Raw genomic sequence first — 10848 nt, 5'->3', positions numbered from 1 at the left:
AGGAAATTTTGATTTTACTCTTGTGGATAGTGGAACTTAAGAGCGGTTCATGCTGGTGAGATTTTCCAGTCACGTCAACACAGTTTAAAGTATTTTAAAGCTAAGTTTAAAGTTCATTTATTAGTGTCACAAGTAGGCTCACATTAACACTGTAATGAATCTCTCCCTCAATGTCAACAAAACGAAGGAGATTGTCATCAACTTCGGGAAGCATAAAGGAGAACATGCCCCAGTCTACATCAATGGGGACAAAGTAGAAATGGTCGAAAGCTTCAGGTTTTTAGGTGTTCAGATCACCAATAACCTGTCCTGGTTCCCTCCCCCTCCCACCCCCTTTCTCATGCCGACATTTTAAATTAAGCCCACAAATGCTTCTACTTTCTCAGAAGACTAAGCTACGGCTCTCACCAACTTTTACAGATGCACTACAGAAAGCATTCTTTCTGGCTGTATCACAGCTTGGTATGGCTCCTGCTCTGCCCAAGACCGCAAGGAACTACAAAAGGTCGTGAATGTAGCCCCATCCATTGACTCTGTCTACGCTTCCCGCTGCCTCGGCAAAGCAGCCAGCATAATTAAGGACCCCACGCACCCCGGACATTCTCTCTTCATCTTCTTCTGTCGGGAAAAAGATACAAAAGTCTGAGGTCACATACCAACCGACTCAAGAACAGCTTCTTCCCTGCTGCCATCAGAATTTTAAAGAGACGTACCTTATATTAAGTTGATCTTCCTCTACACCCTAGCTATAACACTACAATCTGCATCCTTTCCTTCTCTATGAACGATGTGCTTTGTCTGTATAGTGCGCAAGAAACAATACTTTTCACTGTACGTTAATACATGTGACAATAATAAATCAAATCAAAAGGTTACTGTGAAAATCCCCCAGTCGCCACACTCCGGCGCCTGTGCGGGTTACACTGAGGGAGAATTTAGCATAGCCAATGCACCCTAACCAGCACGTCTTTCGGACTGTGGGAGGAAACCAGAGCTCTCAGAGGACACAGGGAGAAGACGCAAGCTCCACACAGATGGTGACCCGAGCCGGGAATCAAACCCGGATCCCTGGCAGCAGTGCCACCGTGCTGTCCAACGCGCATCCCCACTGCGGCGACGAGGGGTGCATTCAACGGGAAACCCACTGACGACGGCAGGAGCAAGAGATACGGGCCGCTTCTGCGAAACACACGGTGGGTTGCGTGGGAAATCCCGCCCTGTAGTTTTCACTATTCCTCTGTTATAAAATGTTAATGATGAAGATATGTCTTCAATAAGGAGGAAATCAATGCAGCATCACAAGGGTATTTATCCTATATAATGTTCCAAAACTGGGTAGATTAAGGAATTCTTAATTCTTGAGTTAAGTAGTATACTCAAATGCTCAATTGGTTGGGTTCGAAACAGGTTTTTGCCCTCCTGAAAGCATGATTTGGCTTGTGTAGCAACATAATTCCACAGATAGTCGCAAACCTTTGGCACATTACAAATGGGCATTGTTTATGTTTAACAATACATGCCAGCAGGCTATTTAATGGACTAAGCCATAGTCAACCATCACAACCCTCTACACCCTAGCTATGACTGTCACACTACATTCTGCACCCTCTCCTTTCCTTCTCTATGAATGGTCTGTTTTGTCTATATAGCACACAAGAAACAATACTTTTCACTGTATACTAATACATGTGACAATAATAAATCAAATCAAATCAAAACACCCAGACATATTTTTCAGCGCAGCTTATGGAATACAAATTAGATACAAATTTGCTTGACTTTCATTCTTAGTGCAAGAGCCACTTTTACCATCTTTAAAAGCACCCAGAGCTAAGCTTGGAATCCAATTTTGGGACTTCTCATCTGTACAGTTTTCAGAGCAGAAGCCTGTAGAAGCCAGAGGATGGGCCAAACTCATCCCTCGGTCTATTATTTCAATTAAATAGCTGGTTTGGGATAGAGTTGGACAATTATAGAACTGAAGTACTTCATTCTCTCACAAATTACCAAAGGAAACACTGCTTTCTGCAATTGTTCAACCATATAGAACTGTAAAGCAAGTGATCTCACAGCTGCTTCCTCATTCAAGTCCCACGATGTCGATGTTCAAAGTCCCATTTAAATTGTCATCAAAACTGCTCACTTTAAAGGAATTGAAACTGGTAAATAAAATTCACGCGATGTGCATCAGTGGCAAGGTCAGCATTTATGACCCGGCGCTAATTGCCCTTGAGAAGTTGTTGGTGAACTGCCATGAAGGTGCTCCCGCAGTGCTATTGGACAGTAAGTTGGGGTGTTTCGACCCAGTGATAGACCCAAGTCAGGATGGTGTGAAATTTGGAGGGGAGCATGCCAATGGCGGCATTCGAATGCACCTGCTGCTTCTCGGTAGCACAGGTTGCAGGTTTGGAACCTGCACTGCTCACACAGCCAGGATTGGTTCCCCGGCTTGATGGTAATAGTAAAGTTAGAAATATGTCAGGCTAGGAGATTACGGTGAAATGCAATCCTACTGCTGCTCATGGGTGTCCAGTTTTGAGCTGCTGAATTTGTCCTGAATTGATCCTATTTTTCTCCAGTTTCTAGTCGCTCCTTCTTCCCGAATTTGGAGACCAATTGAAAAATTAACACGGATTAACCTGACTGTTCATCAATGTCAAACTCGGAGCTGAGTTAAAGAAACAATTTACTTGCCAGCTTAAGCTTTTTTTTTTAAAGACCCACTAAAATCGAAAAGCAAATTCTTTCTTTACATCTTCCATCCCATTATGTTCATCTTCAGATGAGCATCCATTTCATAAGACATAGGAGGGCCGTAAGACATTCCTCCCACAGTCCAAAGGTGTGCGGGTTAAGTTGGCTGGTCATGCCAAATTGACCCTCGTGTTCCGGGGAATTAGCGGGGTAAATGTGTTGGGTTACGGGAATAGGGCCTGGGGGTGGGATTGTGGTCGGTACAGACTCGATGGGCTGAATGGCCTCCTTCTGTACTGTAGGGATTCTATGATCAATTGCATATCGTGGGACCAGGGTCATCTGACACACGGTTGCAAAGACAGAGAGCTACGACAGCCAATTTGTGCTGCCTCAGTGCAAGTCAGGAAATGCATGGTTTGCATACGTGCTTTCAACTCGCAGTGAGCTCAAGCTGCCGGCATTTCCAAGTTCAGCTCGTTTACATGAGTGGTGAGAATGTAGGGCGAGCGGAAGAGAGGCATCACTGTTCCACTTACAAGGAGGGGCCTTTGAACAGGAAAGAAATGGCAGAGCAGAGAAAGAGAGCCTGTCTCAGCTGAATTTCAGAGCTAGTTTCCTTCCCACTCATTCGCACATTGAAAGCATGTATTAAACAGTGAACTCAGAGCAATACTGAAAGCCAGTGCTTCATGCTGCAAGCTATAACCTGAAAACACAGGTCACTCTTTTTCCTCCCCGTTTCTACAGACAGGGGAATCTATTTGCTGCTGTTACATCAGTTGCACATTTCGACAGGGCAATATGAATGGCAAATACAAGTTAAATGTATTTAATCAACACTCCTTCATACAAGTCATTAATAATCTGTCCAGAACACAAGTTGTATACTGAATTGAGTACAACTTGGAAATAGCAGGCATAAATCAAACCATTTCTGAATTCGGACATTCTTTCCCAACTTTTTCCCCTTCTTGCCTGAAAGCATCCATCAGATGGTAGCTACCCTTCTGGTGTCTCACGCCTGGACCTTTGATCCACTTGCAGGCTTCGACTGGATTGTTGGCATCCGAAGTAGAAGAATGTTAACTATAACATGGGGGCGGCACGGTGGTTAGCACTGCTGCCTCACAGCGCCAGGGACCAGGGTTCGATTCCCGGCTTGGTTCGATTCCCGGCTTGGCTCGCTGTCTGTGTGGAGTTTGCACGTTCTCCCCCAGTGTCTGCATGGATTTCCTCCGGGTGCTCCGGTTTCCTCCCACAGTCCAAAAATGTGCAGGTTAGGTGGACTGGCTGTGCTAAATTGCCCCTAACTGTCAGGGGGATTAGCAGGATAAATAGTGGGGTTATGGGGATAGGGCCTGGGTGGGATTGTGGTGCAGACTCGATGGGCCGAACGGCCCCCTTCTGCACTGTAGAGATTCTATAATTCTTTGAACAGCAATAAGGCGCAAGCATAAATTAACTGATAAGGAGTCAAACCAGGGACACAGTTTGGATTAATTCATTGTTAATGCAGCTTAACGCCATCCTCATCTGTGACCCTTAGTTAGGTGGCACGGTGGCTAGCACTGCTGCTCCACAGCGCCAGGGACCCGCGTTCAATTCCTGGTTTGGGTCACTGGCTGTGCGGAGTTTGCATGTTCTCCCCGTGTCTGCGTGGGTTTCCTCCAGGTGCTCCGGTTTCCTCCCACAGTCTGAAAGATGTGCTGGTTAGGTGCATCGACCCAAACAGGCGCCGGAGTGTGGCGACTAGGAGAATTTCACAGTAACTTCATTGCAATGTTAATGTAAGCCTACTTGTGACTAATAAATAAATTGTACTTTACTTTTAAACCTTTGCTCCTTCTATCTGGGTTGTTCCTGAAGCTACGCAGAGGCACAACAACAGGCAGGATGTAGAGAGTATTGTGGCCTCACCAAAGGTACAGTCATCCCAATGCTCAGTTTGAATACGAAATTCACTCCATCATTTGCCAATGTGGTTTATGGAAAGAATCCTTCACTGTCTGCTGGTTTAAAATCCTGGAACTCCCTCCCTAAGAGCACAGTGGGTGTACCTACACCACATGGACTGCAGCGGGTTCAAGAAGATAGCTCACTACCACTTTCTCAAAGGTGAATTAGGGATGGGCAGTAAAAGCTGACCGAGCCAGCAACACCCAAATCCCACAATAAAAAAAAATCTGGGCTCTCAACTTTTGACTATAAAGGGTTAACGACAAGCAGCACACATGATGCTAGGTCACATGACTGAGTGCGCTCTGGAAGGAGGAAAAGCTCCACCCACGTGTTGAGGTCCAAATGTGTAAATACTTGCTGTAAATGAAGAGTAATGCTTTAGAGAAACTAAAGACTCAAGCAGCATACTTTGGGAGAATGGCCAATCCCTTCAATCCCCGTCTACAGCCTGAACACACAGCAAAACAGTAACCAACTCGGAAAAGATTTCTTCCGATTCTGTCTAAGGACACGACACTGCAGAAACTGTATGTAAGTAATTAATGCCATTTCCCAAAAAGGCACTCTTCAAAGAAAATACACCCCACTAAAGATAAGTAGGGTTCATGGAAAATGTGCTTTTGAAAAGGAACAAAACTGCCAATTTATTTTCCACTAACTTTCCCCATTAGCGATACATCATTCATGTTTGTGTATACTTCCTGGTGACTATTAAGTTTTGGCCAGATACACTAACTGATCTATGTCAGTGTTTATGCTTCACATGAACCTCCTCCCAGCCTACTTCATAGAACAATCATAGAATCCCTACAATGCAGGAGGAGGCCATTTGGCCCATCGAGTCTGCACCGACAACAATCCCGCCCAGATCCTATCCCTGTAACCCCACATATTTACCCAGCTAATCCCTCTAACCTACGCATCCCCGGGACACTAAGGGGCAATTTAGCCTGGCCAATCCACCTAACTTGCACATCTTTGCGGGAGGAAACCAGAGCACCCGGGCACACGGGGAGAACGTGCAGACTCCGCACAGACAGCAACCCAAGCCGGGAATCGAACCCAGGTCCCTGGAGCTGAGAGACAACAGAGCTAACCACTGTGCCACCGTGTCGCCCCATCTAACCCTATCTGCATATTCTTCTATTTCTTTTGCCCTCATGGGTTTATCTCTTTTCCCTTCAAAATGCACCTATTGTGTTCATTAGTAAGTACCACATTCTAACTACTTTGAATAAAGAAGTTTCTCCTGAAACCTGCCTGGATTTATTAGCAATTATTCTATTTTTTATGACACCCAGTTTTCATCTCTCCCACAACTGGAAATAAGTTTCATGCATCCATCATATCAAACTCTTTCATAATTTTAAACACCCCTATTAGGTTCGGTTATCCCCGAGGTAACCTCCCAGTTCTGGCATCAGCCTTACAAGAATCTTCTTCTGCATTTCTCCAGCATCTCGGTGTCAAAAGGGAGACCAGAATCATAGAATGTTTACAGCAGAGGGAGGCCGCCATTCGGCCCGTCATGCATGTGCTGGTTTTCTGCAAGTGCAACTCACCCCCTTTAACCTTGCAAATTTTTCTTCCGGTAATGATCCAAATCCCTTTTGAAAGCTACGACTGAATCTGCCTCCATTACGTTCTCAAGCAGTGCATTCGGGATCCTAACCACTGACTGCATAAAAAGTCTTGCCTCAAGTCACTGTTGCTTCTTTTGTTAATTTCCTTCAATTGATATCCTTTGATTCTCAATTCTTCTGCCAACATGGATGGCACGGTAGCACAGTGGTTAGCACTGTTGCCGCACAGCTGGTTTGATTCCCAGCTTGGGTCACTGTCTGTGCGGAGTTTGCACATTCTCCCTGCATCCCACAGTCCGAAAGACGGGCTGGTTAGGTGCATTGGCCGTGCTAACTTTTCCCTCAGTGTACCCGAACAGGGGCCGGAGTGTGGCGACTCGGGGATTTTCACAGTAACTTCATTGCAGTTAATGTAAGCCTACTTGTGCCACTGGTAAATAAATAAATTAACAGGGATAGTTTTGCCCTATTTACTCTACCCAGACTGCTCATAAATTTGAACAGCGTTATCAACCTCCTCCGAGAAGAACAGCCCGAGCCTCTTCAATCTATCCAGAATTCTGGAACCATTCTCATGAATTTTTCTGTACCCTCATCAATGCTTTCACAAATCTTTCCAAAACGTGTACACAGAACTGGACACAACACTGTAGTTGAGCCCAAAGCAGTGCTTTATGGGGTTTAATCATAACTTCCTATTGCTAAAGCTCAGGATCCCACATATTTTACCAACCACTTTCTCAATCTGCCCTGCCACCATTAAAGACTCCTGCACAAATACCCCCGAAACCTCTCCGCTCGCACTTCGCTTTAGAATTGTACCTTTTATTTCATATTGCTCCTCTTTGCTCTTCCTACCAAAAATGAGTCACTGACCACCTCCCTGCTTTCAAGTTCATTTGCCACTTGTCCACCCGCTCAAACAGCCTGCACACGTCCTCTTGACATTTATCAATAGTCTCCTCATAGCTCACAATGCTTCCAAGTTTTGCATCATCCGCAAATTTTAAAACTGTGTCCTGTACACCCATGCCTATGTCAACAGTATACATCAGGAAAAGCCGGAGCCCCATCGCTAATCCCTGGGGAACTGGACTGTATACCTTCCTCCAGTTTGAAAAACAGCACTAATGTGGAGCTCTGACAAAGGGTCATTAATTATTAAGGACCCCAGACATACTCCCTTCCACCTTCTTCCGTCGGGTAAAAGATACAAAAGTCTGAGGTCACGTACCAATCGACTCAAGAACAGCTTCTTCACTGCTGCCATCAGACTTTTGAATGGACCTACCTCGCATCAAGTTGATCTTCCTCCACACCCTAGCTATGACTGTAACACTACATTCTGCACTCTCTCCTTTCCTTCTCTATGAATGGTATGCTTTGTCTGTGTAGCGTGTAAGAAACAATACTTTTCACTGCACACCAATACATGTGACAATAATAAATCAAATCAAATCATCCTGACTCGAAATGTTGGCTCCATTCACCCTCCACAGATGCTGTCAGACCTGCTGAGATTTTTGCTTTCCTTTCACCACTCATGTCTCCTGTCGCTCATCCAATTTTCATATCCAGAATTGTACACATTACTTTTAAATGACCTCGAAGGAAGATTCTAAAGAATTTGAACACAAACTTCCTGATTTTCAATTCTAGAAATGGATCCCAGGGGCTGAGTTTGCATTTCACAGCCAATTTAACTTGTTAATGATGTACAAATTGTGTACTCGTAGCATTTTCTTCTCTCCTCCACCTCACTTATTTTCCAAGTTACGAACAGTCCGACGGAAATTTTGTTAAATAAATAAAATATGGATAATCCTCAAGAAATACTTTACCGCAGTGTATTTGGTTGATTACATTATTAATCCCCCTGCCCCCTTCGTTGCTGCAATCAAAATAGAATGGATGGACTCAGTGTGGAACATCCGTGATGCTGAGGACACCGTGGATAGCACGTTTAGCGAGATGGTTACACCACAAGCAATGGCTGCACAGGTGGAAAAGTGTTGGGTGACTACCAGGAAGAGTAGCAGGCGTAGGCAGGTAGTGCAGGGGTACCCTGTGGTCATTCCCCTCTCAAACAGATATAGCATGTTGGATACCATTGGAGGGGGGAGGTGGAATGGTCTCTTGGGGGGGGGAAAGCAGCAACAGCCAAGTTTGTGGCACCCCGGTTGGCTCTGCTGCACAGCCGGGGAGGAAAAACTTTTGTGATAGGGGACTTGAGTGGCCCTTCTGTGCCAACCATCAAATACCAATCTATACTAATCCCATTTACCAGCACTTGGCAGCCTACTATGCCTTGGCGATTTTTAAGTGCTCATCCAGATGCTTCTTAATTGTTGTGAGAGTACCTGCCTCCACCACCCTCTTTGGCATCGTATTCCATATTGCAAGACTGCCAAATGGTATGTTGTCTCCCTGGTACCAGGGTCAAAGATGTCTCAGAGCGGCTGCAGGGCATTGTGAAGAGGGAGGGTGAACAGCCAGAGGGTCGTGGGGGCCTGGAATGTGTTGCCGGGCAAGGTGGTGGAGGCGGACACACTGGGAACGTTTAAGACTTATCTAGACAGCTATATGAACGGAGTGGGAATGGAGGGATACAAAAGAGTGGTCTAGTTTGGACCAGGGAGCGGCGCGGGCTAATTGTTCCTTGTTTCTCGTTTCAAGGCTTCATTCTATGATCATCTTGCTGGTGCCAGTACAGAGCGAGACTGTGGATAGTTGGGAACCTGTCTCGGGGGCAGGGAATTCATATGGTGTTCGTGGAAGTGGAAATGACTAGGGTTGGGAAGCATTTTCCGATCAGGGCCATTGTGATCTCCTGGACTCGTTTCGATCGCCTCAGGGGGTCGGAGAGGAATTTCCCAGATTTTTTTTTTCCCCATATTGGCCCTGGGGTTTTTCACTCTGGGTTTTCGCCTCTCCCTGGAGATCACATGGTCTGGAATGGGGGGGTGGGGGTGAGTTAATAGGTTGTAATGAACAAAGCATCGTAGCTGTGAGGGACAGCTCGGTGGATAGGATATTGGTATGTAGATAGGCTGGAAAATTGGGCGGGGATCCTGGATTCAGGATTCAATCCTGGACCGGGGAGCGGCGCGGGTTGGAGGGCCGAAGGGCCTGTTCCTGTGCTGTATTGTTCTTTGTTCTTGTTCTTTGTTATGGTACATGTCAGTACCAACGACATGGGTTGAAAACGGGATGAGGTCCTGCAACAGGAATTTAAGGAGTTAGGTAGTAGATTAAAAAGCAGGAATTCTAAGGGTGTAATCCCTGTATTACTTCCGGTGCCACGCACCACCGAGTACAGGAATAGGAAGATAGGTCAGATGAATGTGTGGCTAAAGGGATGGTATATGTAATAGGGAGAGCTTTAGATTTTGGGATCATTGGGACAGTTTCTGGGGTAGGTGGGACCCATACAGGCTGGTGGGTTGCACCTCACCTAACCAGAATGGGTCCAATATCCTTGCTGGGAGGTTTGCTGGTGCCCTTGGAGAGGCTTTAAACTAATTTGGCAGAGGGATGGGACAGAGTCGATATATAGTTGGGAGTATGAGGTTCAGCCAAATATAGAAATAAAACTAGGTCAGTCCAGCAGGCAGGGAAGACATGGGTATGATAAGCCACATGGGAGGATTGGAAGGTTGGATTACATTTATTTAAATGCAAGGGGCCTGTATGGTAAGGCAGATGAACTTAGAGCGTTGATCAGCACATTGCAATATGTTGCAATCCCTGAGACATTGGGAAAGAAGGGCAGAACTGGCAATGCAACATTGCAGGATATAGAAGCTTCAGGCATGATGGGGGGATGTAAGAGAGGAGGGGGCATTGCATTATTGAAAGAAGAGACCATAACTGTGATAACAAGAGAGGATGTCTTAGAATGAGGCTATGTGGGTGAATCTTAGAAATTAAAAAAAGGGACGACCATTTTGCTGGGATTATACTACAGGCTTCCCAACAGTCAGAGGGAGATAGAGGAGCAGATATCACAGGGAAGGAATAGGGTTATAGTAGTAGGGGATTTCAACTTCGCCAATATTAACTGAAATCGCCTTCGTATCAAAGTATTAGAAGGGGTAGAACTTTCAAAGTGCATCCAGGAGAGTTTTTTGCGCCTGTACGTAGATAGTCCTACTAAGGATGGGGAAGTGCTACACCTAATCCTAGGAAATGAAGTCGGGCAAGTGGTGAAAGTGTCAGTGGACAAGCATTTAGGGAATAGTGACCATAACTGGATAGGCTGGGTTTGTTTTCCCTGGAGCTGAGGTGGGATCTGATAAAGTATACAAACTATCAGAGACATAGATAAGGTAGATCATAAGAATTGTTTCCCCAAGGCAGAGGTGTCTAAGACCAGAGGGCATAGGTTTAAAGTGAGGGGTAAGTGATTGAGAGAGGATCTGAGGAATTGTTTTCCACCCAGAGGGTGGTGGAAATATGGAATACGATGCCAAAGAGGGTGGTGGAGACAGGTACTCTCACAACGATTAAGAAGCATTTGGACGAACACTTAAAAATCGCCAAGGCATAGTAGGCTGCCAAGTGCTGGTAAATGGGATTAGTATGGATTGGTATTTGGTGGTTGGCACAG

At 45.5% G+C, this 10848-nt stretch overlaps 1 protein-coding gene across 3 annotated transcripts in view; it reads right to left on the bottom strand.

Annotated features, from left to right (window-relative positions):
- txndc11 (thioredoxin domain containing 11) overlaps positions 1-10848 on the bottom strand; it is a 103828-nt gene that overhangs the window by 997 nt on the left and 91983 nt on the right. The gene's annotated exons all lie outside the window — the stretch shown is intronic.

Source organism: Mustelus asterias, chromosome 23 (assembly GCF_964213995.1).
Source record: "Mustelus asterias chromosome 23, sMusAst1.hap1.1, whole genome shotgun sequence".
NCBI classification, from domain to species: domain Eukaryota; kingdom Metazoa; phylum Chordata; class Chondrichthyes; order Carcharhiniformes; family Triakidae; genus Mustelus; species Mustelus asterias.
Note: the sequence above shows the minus strand (reverse complement) of the source record. Positions and strands in the feature narration are given on the sequence as shown.